The sequence below is a fragment of the Mercenaria mercenaria genome, chromosome 10, assembly GCF_021730395.1.
Source record: "Mercenaria mercenaria strain notata chromosome 10, MADL_Memer_1, whole genome shotgun sequence".
Taxonomy (NCBI): domain Eukaryota; kingdom Metazoa; phylum Mollusca; class Bivalvia; order Venerida; family Veneridae; genus Mercenaria; species Mercenaria mercenaria.
This window is the reverse complement of record NC_069370.1, coordinates 78578569-78596957: the sequence shown is the minus strand read 5'-3', so window position 1 is coordinate 78596957 and position 18389 is coordinate 78578569. Positions and strand designations below refer to the sequence as shown.

Sequence of the window (18389 nt, the reverse complement as noted above, 5' to 3'; positions counted from 1 at the left end):
TTTTATGTCAGCTGGAAACTTATTCCATTCCTTAATTGCATTGTAATAAAATGAATTTGATGTAAACCCATTGACTTGTGGCGTATAAAAATTTAGATGAGATCTGCTCCTGTAGGAATGGATACCACTGCATTGTGTAAAGTGTTCATGCATGTAACTGGGAGACTTGTTATGGGAAATCTTTTAGACATGATTCAGTCTTAGTTGTCTACACCTATATTCAATATTCAAAAAACCAAGATCTTTAAAATCTGTGACGCAAAGTTTTATTTATTAATAATAATTTATTAGGGTTTTACGGCGCACCAACACAGTATAGGTTATATGGCACCAAACAGGACTACAGATTCTGGTTTCACATCTCATTTACATCGAAATAAAAACGAGGTATGGAATCAAAATTTGCATACCTGCTGGAATCACAGAGTAACTGCAAAACCAAGTGTTAAGACCCTATTAGTCGCCTCTTACGATCATGCAAGGGTAAGGCAGTGGTTCCAATTCTTTTTATACACAGATCGTCCCAGAACCACATGAGGCCTGTGACGCATAGAGATGTTCTACAATAGTAATAATGAAGAAAGTGAATTACTTTGTTTTGAGCCACCTGTAGTTTACACTTCAGCATTTTAGTATGTCCACAGTACCACAAGGTTGATGCATAATCTAGATGGCATTGTATCAAAGAATTACAAAGAGTTTTTCTGAGAGATTTCTTTAAAAAGCTTTGTTGACAATATAAAAATTTAATCCTAGAATTCACTTATTTGACAATATTTTCTACAATAGATGTGACCGATAAGTGTGCAATTAAAAACAAACCTAGGTACTTAACTGAAGTTTGAGACTAGATCTTGTGACTGTTATATTTAATGCTAAAATTTGGGACTTTACTGAGTTTTCTTTTGGATCCAAAAAGAATACATTCCGTTTTCCCAAGATGCAATGAAAGTTTATTGTCAATTAGCCATTTGCCAAGTTTTCTAATTCTTTGCTGAGGACATGACTGATTTAATTTAAAAATGGATTTTTATGAGAAAGCAAAATGGCACTATCATCTGCGTAAAGAATCAGTTTCATATCATTAACATAGGCTAGAAACAGTAAAGGCCCAAGAATACTACGCTGAGGAACACTGCATACAGTCAAGCTGAAATCAGATTTTGCTCCATTTACATGAAAGGACTGAGTTCTGCCAAACAAATAAGAGCATTACCACTCCACCGACTCCAGGCCCATCTCCCGAAACTTCCGACACATGATATCACGGTCCACTGTGTCGAAAGCTTTCTGCAGGTCAAGCATTATCATACCCGTAAACAGGCCCTTAGAAGCCTGCTCACGGATATGTTCTGTAAGATGGATAGACAGGAGTCGGTAGAGTAGCTCCTTCTGAATCCACTCTGATATTCATACAAAATACCGTTCTTGACAAAAAAGGATTCAAACTGGTTGTATACTGCTCGCTCAAGAATTTTAGAAACGATGGACAAAATACTGACTGGTCTATAGTTACATACTTCTGATCTTTTGTTCTTTTTGAAAAGAGGTTTAACTTTGGCACTTTTCGTATCATTCGGCACAGTGTTATTCACAGTTGAGCTATTAATTAAGAACATTACATGAATTTCAAGAAAAGATGCTGAATCTTTCAAAAATCTAGCAGGTATCTCATCTAATCCTGTCCTTTTTGAACAATTTAATTTACACAGTTCTTTGTAAACAAAAGATTCGGACACTATATGAAGCTTAAAACTTTCGGAATCTTGATTTCTTCCTTTGTAAAAGTCTTTAAATGCATCGGACACAACATTAAAACAGTTTGGAGCTGCATGGAGCTTGTCTGCCAACACAGAAGTTACAGTAGTGGAGAAATGGTTGAAATGGTCAGCTATCATTTTTGCTTCGAAACAAAGGTGGTCTTTTATCTTTAGAACAACATTTGCTGATGATTTGCTGTTATTACTGTATCCTAAAGTTTCTAATTGAGACCAGAGAGACTTTAATTCAGCATTCTTAAACTAGGTTCTAAATTTAGGTAGAATGAGATTAAATATATTTGTTGCTTTTCTAGACATCCCAGGCACTCCAAGCCAGCTCGATAGCCACATGAATTAAATACATGAATGATGATGAGTTAACTGTTTGTTTGGTATTGTTTATGTTAACATTGCCTTTTCCAGTGTTCCTTAATTCCCTACCAGTAGTTAATTGTTTTCTGTATGTAACTGACTACTTCTTCACAAGAGCTAGGGAGTAAATATCACATTGATGTTTTGTCTTACAGATAGCCATTTTGAACCAACAACCTGATAGAAAGTTTTACCTGTTGTGTAAACAAGACGAGCTAGCTGTGTGAAAGGTATATTTAATATATACAAAACAATGATGAAATTAGACAAAAACCTTATATGCATGTATATTTTTTTGTCGAGCCCGCTTGCGGAAGCTAATAGATACAGTTGTCTAAATGGCTGTTTGGTGTATGTCTGTGCATCCGTCCATCCAGCTTTGTTTGTCCGGACCATAACTTTGACATGCATTGAGCAATCTTGTTTTTATTTGGCATGACTTTTAACCTTAGTAAGATGGAGTGTCATGCGGTAACCCAAGGTTTCTATCTCAAGGTCAAGGTCACAGTTGGAGGTCAACGGTCATGTCAGATCTTTCCAGGCCATAACTGGCATGCATTGAGGAATCTTGGATATATTTGACATGAATTTTTAACTCAAAGATATGGATTGTATCTCAAAGGTCAAGGTCTCACTTAGGGGACAAAGGGTAGGCTCGACATATTGCCCATGGGCATCTACTTTTCTTATATTAATATTATCAAGACAATATGTTTTTATGCTGAGATGCAAAAAGGGCACATCACGCACTGGGCTTCATTTCATGTTGTTGTCAGTCACTGTAATATTTTAAGGATGTCACATTTAATAAAGAGAGAAATATGTAAATGAGATATAATTTTGGCAGTTAAAGTCTATCTTGGTGATATGTTTAAGGTTGTCTTGCCAGAAAAGAAGGAAAATGACTTTAGAAAAGATGAGATACAACAGGTACAATTAGTTCTTTGCCTCTTCTAAACATAGAGATTTTAGTTAAAGTTTTTATAAAGTCCAAAATCTTCTTCATTACTTAAGATATTCAATATTGAAACTTGCTGTACTGGTCATCATGACAGTGTACATCAGTTTGACAAGATGTGTAACTCTATCTTTAGTATTCCAGAATCAGGCCCCTATAGGTGAGGGTTAGAGATTAGGCTTCAGATATTCAATTGAAACTTGTGTACTTTTTCAGAGTGACAATGTACATTACTTTGACAAGATGTGTAACTCTACATGCAGTATTTCCAGTGTTATGCACGATTATGAGTTTGAAATTTAGGTTAAAGTTTTTCAGAGTACAATGTCATTACAATAATAATAATAATAATAAAGACTTTATTTAACAAGGCTACATATTCGACATCATTGTAGAAACTAAAGTCAGACTTTACACTCATCATTTAGATAGTAACAGAAGGTTATTACATCAAGTTCCATAACTCTTACATGAATTTGGACTATGCTCTTAGATAGAAAATCTAGTTTACTGACAAGCCTTCAATAGTAGAGAGTGCCTCTTTATTAGATAGCTCTTGTTAAGACTGTTTGATTAGCTGATCCTGTGCTCACTTTTCAAATTGACCAATGACAACATTACATTATTGTCTGTGGTCATAAGGGGATTCCTACTGTTTTGGGGGTTAGTTGGTCAAGGTCAAAGATTTCACTGGCGTATAATCATTCACCTTTATAATTGAAGGGCTCATGATACAGTCTACGTACTCATTGGCTTTGGCTCTTGCTTTATTAGCCATTAAATTTGTAGTATACATTGTTCTTTAACGTTCCACAAACAAAGTATTACTAAGTTCACAGCATTTGAAAAACTTCCGGCTGGCAAGCCACAAACAAAAACAGTCTTAGAACTGCTCAGCAATAGATGTTATCCCGCAATCACTAATATTCATAATAATCAATAAATGACTGCACCAAAGGCAAAAAAAAAAATTCTGTCACAACCGCTGGATTTATCCGCTAGAAATCACTATCATTGAATCCTCTCATCTCTAATTATCAGACGGCAGATTATTGAAATTGCTGTAAATCTTGCAAAAAAAAACCTGAAAAATTTCTCCCTTGAAGAAGTGCATGCTAATTTAAGGTATCACACCACTATGGCTTATGGGCGCCTGAGGTTAAAATTCCCCCAGGACCCCAGTTCTAAACACAGATATGAACACCGGCTGATATATAGGTGTTCGGTCGTTGCTTATGAATTACCAGAAGGACTGCATGTGTCACATTGTTGTAAATTTTCCCTCTGTTGTCATGTGTCTCATTAAAGCTTGGAGCCACAAAATATTATGAGAGACATCATATAATTTGGTACTTACCACTTTAATTTGTATTTATACATGTTCATTTGACTATATACATATACACAAGACAACAGTTACTTGAAAGGCTGGGGGGAGTGTGGGGTGGGGGATATATAAAATAGCACTATTACTGTATGGCTGTCACTTCTAAATTGGCCAGCAAGTCAGGTCACACATCACTTGATATGCATATAAATGGTCTGATAAATTGGGGATTTTTCTAATATCAGGCTTTATGTCTGTTAATCCCTTGGAATAATGTAATTGTTCATGTACTTTGTACCGCCCATTACAGTTTGTAAATTGGGACAGTGTTGCCGTTAGCTTACAGCGTTATGTCTTACATCTGCGTTGAACAGAGTCTGTTCTCAGCAAATGATTAATTACAGAAGTACCCATAGCTAGAGAAGCACCCAAAGACAAATTTAATCAGTACAGAATCAGCAAAGCCACTAAGTTCAGTTGAAGAATCTGACAATGGACTCTACCAAAACAGTTTTAAGAAAATGTTTGATTTTCAGGCATACACGGCTGATATGATTTGTTCACTGCTTTGCGTTTTTGGGTTGATGTCAGGAACCTAGTTTGGTCTAAACTGGAAGGGCCTAGGAATGACTGAAGACATGCCCATAGAATTTCTTCATCAGACTTGGACATTTTCAGTTTTTTTATTTACTCTGCAGTAATTGCTGGTGCAAAGTAAACTATTCTACAGAAATCCCCACAGTAGCCCTTGAAACACACAATTATTGAAGATATTATGTTAGGCATTTTCTGTTTTGTAAGGCTGAGGTCACGTCAGTATATAGAGTGGGTTTTTTTTCAGCTCAGCCACACACAGGGCCTGGACAGAATATAAGATTCTTTCACTGGTTGTAGGTGCAGTTGGGAAATTACGGTTATTTCGGTAATTGTTTAGACAGTAACGAGGCTCTAGACAGTTACCCGCGAGACGGATATTCCTGTCTGCAGCTACAGCCAGTGATAGAATCTGTATTTCTTGCATACCATATTCAAGAAATAATAATAAAAATAAAATCAATCGAACGGGGTTCTTTATAGAACTATTTCTTATAGCAGCATATTTAAACAAAGTGCGGAAAACCAATGTTGGTAAATAGGAAAGATGTCATGACGTTCAAAAAAAATAAAAATGTTTAGTTCCAGTTTTGTTTTATCAGTTGCAGCGCAACATTATGAATTTTTGATAAAATAACCTTTTTTTAATCAAGAAATATACTATCAGGAACAAAAAGAAAAAGTCTTGGAGTTTTATTCCTTTTATGAAATAAAATATAAATCTTCTACAGATAATATAGTCTGTAATACATCATTTACAATATGAGAGTACATTCCGGGGTGTAAGATTGATTTTACTTGCACCGGTAAAAATACCGGAAAACACCATCTGGTATGCAAGAAAGGGAGAATCTGTTTCTATAGTTGGCTTTGAATTGGCCAGTAAACATGGTCTTACTAAATGGAAGAATCGGTGTGTGGAGGAACTTTAAAAGTGTGACTCTCCCCCGAGCATCCTTATAGTATCCACCGAAACAGACACCCAAGATAGCCCTCAAAGTAGGGAAACCCTGCCGAGAAAGCACCGCCATTGTTATGTTATATTGTTAGATGACCCCTATTGATTTTGAGGTCGATTGGTCAAAGGTCAAGGATACATTGACCCAGAACAGTAGAACTTTATGTACAGTGACTAAATAATTTCTGTTCCTTGTGCAATTACTGAATGCATCAAGGGGGGCATTTTGTGTTCTGAGAGTTCTTGTTTTGCATTAAAAACAGTTAAATTATCTGTCCAAATAGAGAGTGTGAGTATTTTCATGGTTATTAGCACCATAAAGGGAGGTAATAAAAACAATGGATACAATAATACTCACAAATAGCTGAACCAAATTTTAGACCCTTTGACCAATATATCAGAAAATATTTATCAAAAGAAAGATTTATCAAGAAACTTGTGTGTATTATGTTTGCAACCAAAAATGTGGCAGCCACATTATAAAGTGATCATAATTACACACCTGTATACTGTATCTGTACACCTGTCTACTGTATCTGTTTCCTGTTGTAAAGGAAATGCAAGCTTGGTTATTTTATAGTTTTGGTGTGATAATTTTATATGAATTGTTTGATGAAAATAAGAATAAAATCAAGGCTGGTCAGATGCATATGTACCAGACAGTGAATGCTTCTATACTGTCAAGGTATAGATTAGGACTGGGACTATTACTCGGTTAATCGGATCTGATTCGATTACTAGGTGAAATTGGTTTCAATTTTGCAAAACTGGTAATTTCTGTCAAATAATAAACATCACGAGTTGTACTTTATCTTTATACATTTCTTTGACCAGCACATAGATCCACAGTATATTTCCGCTAAATCACATCAACTGAACATAATCAAGTCTCCAGTTTGTATGTCGTGATATATTTAAAATAAAATACAGCAAAGTATGACTTATTAATTGCCACACTGCTTGCAAACGATAAAGTCGGTAAGTGTCTAATGAAGTCAGCTGCTGGAAGTATGGTGTCGGCCCGGTAATTTCTCCTTCTTTGCTGTATAGTAAAACAAGCACTTTTGGACATGAATTGTGAATTTCATAACAAAATTGCAGCATTGACAGCTCTGTATTTCTGAAGAGTAATACTATCCCAGTCAATATATCACAGAAAAACACCATCATCAACGATGAACTTTTTTGCTACACATCAAAGTATTTAGTCCATGTTTAAATTTCCCACTGACATCTGTCATGGCCACCAGTCTGGTGTAATTTTTAATCCTTCCGCACAGAAATGTAGTCCTGAAAAACACACATAAAACAACTGTTAAAGACATCAGAAATGACACAAAATGTACACAGTTTCAATAAATACATTTGGAATTTAACAAGTCAAAGTAGGATACAGTCTAACCTATACTAACGGTCACCTCCGTTCAGCGGTCATTTTATGACGCCCCCAATGGATTTTCCTCTATTTCATCACTTTATTAAGCCGCCACCTCCCGCCAGCGGCCACCGAAATTGCCTCCCGACCACCGTATTTGACCCCTTTCAGCAGCCATGTTTCTTCCAAAACCAATTATTTTAGGCGATAATCGCCGAAGATACCTGATTTTCGAGAAACACGTGATTGCTAAGTTTCGCACGACTTCACCACAAGAATGACAAAATGACATGAGCTTCTCAATTAAAACTGATAACCAAAGGTGTGATCCCCTTTTTGTTATGATCAAATGGCCAGTAATTATCGGCAATTAGTGTGTCACCTCGTGTCAATTTGTTGTTCATAGTTTGATCTCGGTTATAGATTATACTTGATATCTAATAAGTAGCATAATATTTGTGATATTTCTTTCATCAAAATACAATTAAATTTATACGAAATATATTGCGTTTGAAAAAAATATAAAGCACTCGCTCTGTTACAGAATGTAATGGCAATCTTAGATTTTAGAGTAGACAGTAAGCGCGGAGAGTAGCTTCCCTTACCAAAATGGCAAAAATTGTATACAAACTTGTTTTGATGTTGGAAAATTGTCTGTAACAATTTTTGTTGTAAAAAAAAACAACACACACCCAGAGTTTTAAATTGCTTAGATGATCATTCGTATTGCAAAGGCAAATGCATGTCAATGTATCCTGGTAAAATAATAATTGAAAACCGAAAAAGAAATGGGTCTTAGGCTAAACTGGTCAGAAGTCTGAAAAGTACATATACATGTACTGGCTGCACCTCCGATCAGCAGTCACCTGGCTTAAGCAGCCAAATTGTCTGCTTCCCCTGGCTGGCCGCTTAAGACAGGTTAGACTGTAGCTTCAAATTGGGAACTTCAAAATTTCAAAGAACAACTTCCTAGGATTCAACGACCCGAAAGTACTTTAATACTGGGGTGACACCTTACCTTGATACGGTCGTCAGGAAAGAAAACAGCATTTTCAATATGGCGGCCGATTAACCGGTTCAATTCGTTTTCAAACAAATGATTAACCAGTTTCAAAATTTTGAATCGTCCCAGCCCTAGTATAAATGGTAAATGATTTGTTCGTATTGCTTATTAGCTCACCTGAGCATGAGGTCCTCAAAGGTGAGCCATTGTGGTAAGTGATTGTCCGGCGGCATCCATCAACATTTTCCTTTAAACAACATCTCCTAAACCACCAGACCAATTTTGATGAAACTTCACAGGGGTGTTCCTTGGTCCTCTTTAAAAAAATTTCAAAGAATTAAATTCCATACAGAACCCTGTTTGCCATGGCAACCAGAAAAGCTTCGTGTGTTCAAATAATCCCCCCTTGGGTCAAATATTGCCCTGCCCGGGGGTTCACTTAGTTCATATAGACTTATACAGGGAAAAACCACAGGGCCTAGGGCTTTGATGTTTGGTATCTAGCATCATTTAGAAGTCCTCTACCAAGATTAAATGTCAAGGTCACAGGGGCCTGAACCTGGAAAACCTTTGCTGATCAATAACTTGAAAACCACTTGACCTAGAAAGTTGAAATAAGATGGTTGGACATGCAGAGTAGATGACACGTATTGATTTTGGGTTCATCCATCAAAGGTCAAGGTCACAGGGACCAGAACATGGAAATCCATTTCCAGTCAGTAACTTTTGATTCAATTGACCTAGAACATTTAAGCTTCATAGGGTGATAGGACTTACAGAGTAGATGACCCCTATTGTTTTGGGGGTCACTTCATCAAAGGTCAGAGTCACAGGGGCCATCCGTCAGTCACACTTCATTTTCAATCAATAACTGGATAACCCTTTGACGTAGAACCTTCAAACTTCATTGGATGATAGGGCTGATGGAGTAGATGATCCCAATTATTTTTGGGATTACTAGATCAAAGTTCAAGGTCACAGGGGCCTGAACATGGAAAACTGTTTCTGATCAGTAACTTGAGAACCACTTAACCAAAAGTGTTGAAACTTCATAATGTAGATGACCCCTATTGATTTTTGGATCACTTGATCAAAGGTCAAGTCACAGGGACCTAAACATGGAAAACGGTTTCCGTTCAATAACTTGAGAACCTTTTGACCCAGAACCTTCATAGGATGATAAGACTTAAGAGGAGATTACCTGTATCATTTTTTGCGTCGCTTGAGCAAAGGTCAAGCTCAAAGGGGCCTGAACATGGAAAACTTTTCCCATCAATAACTTGAGAACCACTTGACCCAGAATGTTGAAACTTGATAGGATGATTTGACAGGCAGAGTAGATGACCCCTTATTATTTTGGGGTCATTCAGTCAAAGGTCAAGGTCAAAGGGGCAAGAACATGGAAAACCATTTCCAATCCATTACTTGAGAACAGGTCTAGAATGTTGAAACTTCATGGGAAGATTGAACATGCTGAGTAGATGATCCCTATTGCAGCCAATCATCAGTGTCTATTTGACACTCACTTCTGTCCCTAATTGTCTTCTTGCCTATTACTACTATGCATTGGGGGAGACATGCGCTTTTCTAAAAAGCATCTTCTAGTTGGTATGTAGCATCATGTAGTAGTCCTTTACCAAGATTTTCCAAATTATCCCCCTGTGGTTAAAACTTGCCACGGACAAGGGGTGGAGGGGCACATGGTTTAATAGAGCAGATAAACTCAGGTGTGGGATATAGGCCCTCTTGTTATGAATTCTGTATAATTCATGATAATACCTCAAGCTCAAGTAGAGACAAATTTCAAAGTGATGGCCACTGTCCAAAACGTGTGCAGAGAATACATAATACAATTAATTTTGATAAAAGAAACGTCAGCGTATTGGTAAACAATTATAAAACACAAAATAAAACTGTGATTATCTTTTTTTTTCTTGGGTGCCTCAAGTAAAAGAATTTAATGAGACAGAATTCTAACTCCAACATTCAAAAATTAAGGTTGAAGCCTGTGGGACTGTTTAAAATTTTGCTCACTTCATTCAAAAATAGCCTTGGGCCTGAAGTAATACCTACCTACATTTCTTCCACAATATGTAATCTAAACATTAAAGGCAAAATTTTACCGTATGAAACTCAGTATTTTTTAAAATGTCTAACTCTGCCTCCTTCTGTTTCAGAGGTAAATTCACTTTGAACAGCAAGTACTAGTAATCACTTATCAAATGAAAACTTTTCACTTTTATACAATAAATCAATAATAAGTCTTGAAAAAAGGAGAAACTTACTAGAAAAAAAAGAATATAAGGGGGGGGAATTAGATTAAAGATGTTGATTTAATTAATTTTGGTGTTGATTAAATCAACTTTGACACCAAACGTATACTTACTTGGCATTTTGAAATAATTTTACAATACCAGGCTTAAAAAAAAGAACGAGGACAGTGGAAATACGTTTGAATTGAGAAACCCAAACACTTCATGAACCTTACAGGAGAATAATAATTTTCTTTGAGCCCATAACAAAATGAAAATAGTTAGCAGTTAACATGCCGCATGTACGGGTCTGTTTGTTCCAACGATCTTTATTACAGGTCACGTCTGTAACCTAAAGAATGAAAGGTTTATTTTCTTAAAATGATTATTGACACATTCTGCAAAATTGCAATTCATTTGCACCTTTATATTGCCCAAAATGGTACTTAAAGCAAACAAAAACATCTAACACATGCTGCACTTTCCAATTACAACTAGGCATTTGCTTTCACCTCTGCTTGTTGCTAACGCTCTAGGTTCAAAGAATGTGTGTAACATTTATAGAAGAAACCTAACTCTGTACTTGTATCATTACGTTATGCAAACACACTTGAAGCCTTGTACACAGGAACGCCTTAGGGACAACTGACCCTCTTGTATTTCTATTTTTCTCCTCTTATTTTCAGATAGGATAGTTAGCTGAAAATCTGGAAAGGGTCCACCTCTGCCATGGAAGTTTGAAAGCTGCCATAAGGCCTTTACTATCAGACAAATCACATTTACCTCTGGCTGAGTGGAGGAGAACAGGTACACTGGTTGATCACTTAGAATGTAGATGTTTTGCATGATAAAGTGTCACGGCAGCAAACACAAGTAAAAATGGTGTCAAGGCCATTGAGTTTCATGGCAGTTCACGAAAGTTACAATTAAAAGCTGGCAGCAAGAAGGTCACTAAGCTTCATGACAGTGTACACAGGTAAAGCTAGCAGCAAGAAAGATACTGAGCTTCATGGCAGTTCACGAAAGTAAAGCTGGCAGCAAGAAGGTCACTGAGCTTCATGACAGTGTACACAGGTAAAGCTAGCAGCAAGAAAGATACTGAGCTTCATGGCAGTTCACGAAAGTAAAGCTGGCAGCAAGAAGGTCACTGAGCTTCATGACAGTGTACACAGGTAAAGCTAGCAGCAAGAAAGATACTGAGCTTCATGGCAGTTCACGAAAGTAAAGCTGGCAGCAAGAAGGTCACTGAGCTTCATGACAGTGTACACAGGTAAAGCTAGCAGCAAGAAAGATACTGAGCTTCATGGCAGTTTACGAAAGTAAAGCTGGCAGCAAGAAGGTCACTGAGCTTCATGACAGTATACACAGGTAAAGCTAGCATCAAGAAAAAAATACTGAGCTTCATGGCAGTTCACGAAAGTAAAGCTGGCAGCAAGAAAGTCACTGAGCTTCATGACAGTGTACACAGGTAAAGCTGGCAGCAAGAAAGATACTGAGCTTATGGCAGTACACGAAAGTAAAGCTGGCAGCAAGAAGGTCACTGAGCTTCATGACAGTGTACACAGGTAAAGCTGGCAGCAAGAAAGATACTGAGCTTCATGGCAGTTTACGAAAGTAAAGCTGGCAGCAAGAAGGTCACTGAGCTTCATGGCAGTTCACGAAAGTAAAGCTGGCAGCAAGAATGTCACTGAGCTTCATGACATTGTACACAGGTAAAGCTAGCAGCAAGAAAGATACTTGAGCTTCATAGCAATGTACACAGGTAAAACTGGTAACAAGAAAGTCACTGAGCTTCATGACAATGTACACATGTAAAGCTGGTAGCAAGATCACTGAGCGTCATGGCAATGTACACATGTAAAGCTGGCCGCAAGAAAGTCACTGAGCTTCATGGCAGTGCACGCAGGTAAGCCTGATAGCAAGGTTACTGTCCTTCATGGCAGTGTACATAGGTAAAACTGGTAGCAATGCCACTGAGCCCCATGACATTGTACACAGGTAGAACTTGTAACAAGGTCACTTTGCTTCATGGCAGTGTGCACAGGTAATGGTGGTAGCAAGGAAGTCACTGAGCTTCATGGCAGTGTACACAGGTAAAGCTGGCACCAAGAAAGCTACTGAGCTTCATGGCACTGAGCACGGGTAAAGTTGGAAGCAAGGTCACTGTGCTTCATCGCAGTGTACACAGGTAGAGTTGGTAACAAAAAAGTCACTGAGCTTCATTGTAGTACACACAGGTAAAACTGGTAACAAGAAAGTCACTGAGCTTCATAGTAGTACACACAGGTAAAGCTGACGGATAGAAGGTCTTTTGAGCTTCATGGCAGTGTATGCCAATAAAGCTGGTAGCAAGAAGGCCATTTAGCTTCACGACAGTGTACACAGGTAAAGCTGGTAGCAAGAAGGCCATTTAGCTTCATGACAGTTTACACAGGTAAACCTGGTAGCAAGGGCACTGTGCTTCATTGCTATGTGCACAGATAAGAGTAGGTAACAAGAAAGTCGCTGAGCTTCATTGCAGTGTGCACAGGTAGAGCTGATAACAAGGTCACTGCTTCATTGCAGTCACTGAGCTTTATTGCAGTACACACAGGTAATGCAGGCAGCAAAGTCATTGTGCTTCATTGCAGTGTACAGCCCACCCGCTTAGCTCAGTAGGGAGAGCATTAGTCTACGGATCGGGGGTTCGCAAGTTCGACCCCAGGGCGGGGCATATGTTCTCCGTGATGATTTGATAAAAGACATTGTGTCTGAAATCATTCGTCCTCCACCTCTGATAATTCATGTGGGGAAGTTGGCAGTTACTTGCGGAGAACAGGTTTGTACTGGTACAGAACCCAGGAACACTGGTTAGGTTAACTGCCCGCCGTTACATGACTGAAATACTGTTGAGAAACGGCATTAAACCCAAAGCAAACAAACAATCATTGCAGTGTACACAGGTAAAGCTGGTAGCAAGGACCCTTAGCTTCATGGCAGTGTACACAGGTAAAGCTGGCAGCAAGAATGTTGCTGGGCTTCAAGAAAGTACACTGAAGAAGGTCACAGCGCTTCATGGCAGTGCACAAAGGTAAATCTGGCATCAAGAATAGGCTTCATGGCAGTGCACACAGGTAAACCTAGTAGCAAGGTCTAACACCTTCATGGCAGATAACACAGGTAAAGCTATTAGACAAAAGGTCACTGAGTGTGATGGCAGTGCACACTGGTAAGGCAAGTAGCAAGAATGTTGCTGGGCTTCATGGTAGTACACACAGGTAAAGCTGGTAGCAAGAAAGTCCCTGGGCTTAATGGCAGTGTACACAGGTAAAACTGGTAGACAGAAGGTCACTGAACTGTATGGCAGTGTACACAGGTAAAGCTGGTAGACAGAAGGTCACTGAACTGTATGGCAGTGTGCACAGGTAAAGCTTGTAGACTGAAGATCACTGAACTGTATGGCAGAGTGCACGGGTAAAGCTGGTAGACTGAAGGTCACTGAACTGTATGGCAGTGTGCACGGGTAAAGCTGGTAGACAGAAGGTCACTGAACTGTATGGCAGTGTACACCGGTAAAGCTGGTAGACAGAATGTCACTGAACTGTATGGCAGTGTACACAGGTAAAGCTTGTAGACAGAATGTCACTGAACTGTATGGCAGTGTACACAGGTAAAGCTGGTAGACTGAAGGTCACTGAACTGTATGGCAGTGTACACAGGTAAAGCTGGTAGACTGAAGGTCACTGAACTGTATGGCAGTGTACACAGGTAAAGCTGGTAGACTGAAGGTCACTGAACTGTATGGCAGTGTACACAGGTAAAGCTTGTAGACAGAAGGTCACTGAACTGTATGGCAGTGTACACAAGTAAAGCTGGTAGACAGAAGGTCACTGAACTGTATGGCAGTGTACACAGGTAAAGCTGGTAGACTGAAGGTCACTGAACTGTATGGCAGTGTACACAGGTAAAGCTGGTAGACTGAAGGTCACTGAACTGTATGGCAGTGTACACAGGTAAAGCTTGTAGACAGAAGGTCACTGAACTGTATGGCAGTGTACACAGGTAAAGCTGCTAGACTGAAGGTCACTGAACTGTATGGCAGTGTACACAGGTAAAGCTTGTAGACAGAAGGTCACTGAACTGTATGGCAGTGTGCACAGGTAAAGCTGGTAGACAGGAGGTCACTGAACTGTATGGCAGTGTGCACAGGTAAAGCTGGTAGACAAAAGGTCACTGAACTGTATGGCAGTGTGCACAGGTAAAGCTGGTAGACAAAAGGTCACTCAACTGTATGGCAGTCTGCACAGGTAAAGCTGGTAGACTGAAGGTCACTGAACTGTATGGCAGTGTGCACAGGTAAAGTTTGTAGACTGAATGTCACTGAACTGTATGGCAGTGTGCACAGGTAAAATTGGTAGACAGAAGGTCACTGAACTGTATGGCAGTGTACACAGGTAAAGCTTGTAGACAGAAGGTCACTGAACTGTATGGCAGTGTACACAGGTAAAGCTTGTAGACAGAAGGTCACTGAACTGTATGGCAGTGTACACAGGTAAATTTGGTAGACAGAAGGTCACTGAACTGTATGGCAGTGTACACAGGTAAAACTTGTAGACAGAAGGTCGCTGAACTGTATGGCAGTGTACACAGGTAAAGCTGGTGGACAGAAGGTCGCTGAACTGTATGGCAGTGTACACAGGTAAAGCTGGTGGACAGAAGGTCGCTGAACTGTATGGCAGTGTACACAGGTAAAGCTGGTGGACAGAAGGTCGCTGAACTGTATGGCAGTGTACACAGGTAAAGCTGGTGGACAGAAGGTCGCTGAACTGTATGGCAGTGTACACAGGTAAAGCTTGTGGACAGAAGGTCGCTGAACTGTATGGCAGTGTACACAGGTAAATCTGGTAGACTGAAGGTCACTGAACTGTATGGCAGTGTACCCAGGTAAAGCTGGTAGACAGAAGGCCACTGAACTGTATGGCAGTGTACCCAGGTAAAGCTGGTAGACAGAAGGCCACTGAACTGTATGGCAGTGTACACAGGTAAAGCTGGTAGACAGAAGGTCACTGAACTGTATGGCAGTGTACACAGGTAAAGCTGGCAGACAGAAGGTCACTGAACTGTATGGCAGTGTACACAGGTAAAGCTGGCAGACAGAAGGTCACTGAACTGTATGGCAGTGTACACAGGTAAAGCTGGTAGACAGAAGGTCACTGAACTGTATGGCAGTGTACACAGGTAAAGCTGGTAGACAGAAGGTCACTGAACTGTATGGCAGTGTACACAGGTAAAGCTGGTAGACAGAAGGTCACTGAACTTAATGGCAGTGTGCACAGGTAAAGCTGGTAGACAGAAGGTCACTGAACTTTATGGCAGTGTGCACAGGTAAAGCTGGTAGACAGAAGGTCACTCAACTGTATGTATGGCAGTGTGCACAGGTAAAGCTGGTAGACTGAAGGTCACTGAACAGTATTGCAGTGTGCACAGGTAAAACTGGTAGACAGAAGGTCACTGAACTGTATGGCAGTGTGCACAGGTAAAGCTGGTAGACAGAAGGTCACTGAACTGTATGGCAGTGTGCACAGGTAAAGCTGGTAGACAGAAGGTCACTGAACTGTATGGCAGTGTGCACAGGTAAAGCTGGTAGACAGAAGGTCACTGAACTGTATGGCAGTGTGCACAGGTAAAGCTGGTAGACAGAAGGTCACTGAACTGTATGGCAGTGTGCACAGGTAAAACTGGTAGACAGAAGGTCACTGAACTGTATGGCAGTGTGCACAGATAAAGCTGGTAGACAGACGGTCACTGAACTGTATGGAAGTGTGCACAGGTAAAGCTGGTAGACAGACGGTCACTGAACTGTATGGCAGTGTGCACAGGTAAAGCTGGTAGACAGAAGGTCACTGAACTGTATGGCAGTGTGCACAGGTAAAGCTGGTAGACAGAAGGTCACTGAACTGTATGGCAGTGTGCACAGGTAAAGCTGGTAGACAGAAGGTCACTGAACTGTATGGCAGTGTGCACAGGTAAAGCTGGTAGACAGAAGGTCACTGAACTGTATGGCAGTGTGCACAGGTAAAGCTGGTAGACAGAAGGTCACTGAACTGTATGGCAGTGTACACAGGTAAAGCTGGTAGACAGAAGGTCACTGAACTGTATGGCAGTGTACACAGGTAAAGCTGGTAGACAGAAGGTCACTGTACTGTATGGCAGTGTACACAGGTAAAGCTGGTAGACAAAAGGTCACTGAACTGTATGGCCGTGTACACAGGTAAAGCTGGTAGACAAAAGGTCACTGAACTGTATGGCAGTGTACACAGGTAAAACTGGTAGACAGACGGTCACTGAACTGTATGGCAGTGTACACAGGTAAAGCTGGTGGACAGAATATCACTGAACTGTATGGCAGTGTGCACAGGTAAAGCTGGTGGACAGAATATCACTGAACTGTATGGCAGTGTGCACAGGTAAAGCTGGTAGACAGAAGGTCACTGAACGGTATGGCAGTGTACACAGGTAAAGCTGGTAGACAGAAGGTCACTGAACTGTATTGCAGTGTACACAGGTAAAGCTTGTAAACAGAAGGTCACTGAACTGTATTGCAGTGTACACAGGTAAAGCTGGTAAACAGAAGGTCACTGAACTGTATGGCAGTGTACACAGGTAAAGCTGGTAGACAGAAGGTCACTGAACTGTATTGCAGTGTACACAGGTAAAGCTTGTAGACAGAAAAATTAATAAAATTTGTCTCGTACAACTGCTGGGGTTTAAACAAAAGTAGTAGAAGAATTGATATTTTTCATTTTCCTGAAAAAACAGAATGCTTAGTTTTATTGTTTACAAGATTGTCATTTTACAGATGGTCTAGAAAAAGTAATTTACTCACAATGGCATGGAGACTGCTATTTTTCTCATGGTACTTCAAATTCTAGAGGTGTTTGCATTTTACTAAAAAAGAATATTCCAACTGTTGTACACTCAATTGAGCAAGATACTACTGGTGACTGTCTATTAGATGTTAGTTATGATGGGAAAAGATTTACTCTATGTAATATTTATGGTCCAAATGCTGATAACCCCAGTTTCTACTCTGATGTTTTTATGCCCCCAAAGGTGGGCACATTAAAATCGCACTGTCAGTGAGTGCGTGCGTGCGTCCGGTAAATTCTTGTCCGGGCTGTAACTCGTCCATCCATGAAGGGATTTTGAAATAACTTGGCATAAATATTCACCATAATGAGACGAAGTGTCATGCCCAAGACTAAGACCCCTAGCTCCAAGGTCAAGGTCACACTTACAAGTTAAAGGTTAACAGGGTATGTTTCGTGTACAGTCCATAACTCTGCCATTCAGTAAGGGATTTTGAAATTACTTGGCATAAATGTTCACCATAGTGAGATGACATGTCATGAGCAAGACCCAGATCCTTAGCTCCAAAGTCAAGGTCACACTTAGAGGTCAAAGGTTAACATGGTCTGTTTCTTGTCCGGTCTATAACTCTGCCATTGATGAAGGGATTTTGAAATTACTTGGCATAAATGTTCCCTATAATGAGATGAGGTGTCATGTGCAAGACCCAGATCCCTAGCACCAAGGTCAAGGTCACACATAGAAGTCAAAGGTGTTTCTTGTCTGGTCCATAACTTTGCCATTTATCAAGGGATTTGAAAATAATTTGACACAAATGTTAACCTTATTGAGAAGATATGTCACACATGACCGAGGCCTGTTAGGTCAAGGTCACAAAATGATATGTGATTTTTTGGGAATACAACTGTGGCATTCTTGGGCCTACTTCGGGGGCATTAGTC

The 18389-nt window shown here is 39.8% G+C and overlaps 1 long non-coding RNA gene across 4 annotated transcripts in view; it reads left to right on the top strand.

The window, feature by feature from the left end:
• The window catches only part of LOC128546264 (uncharacterized), a 68250-nt gene that overhangs the window by 33285 nt on the left and 16576 nt on the right, over positions 1 to 18389 (top strand). For all 4 annotated transcript variants that reach the window (XR_008365906.1, XR_008365904.1, XR_008365907.1 and 1 more), the window contains one exon: positions 11286 to 11406. This is a non-coding gene — a long non-coding RNA (uncharacterized LOC128546264). The remainder of the gene's footprint in view (positions 1 to 11285; positions 11407 to 18389) is intronic.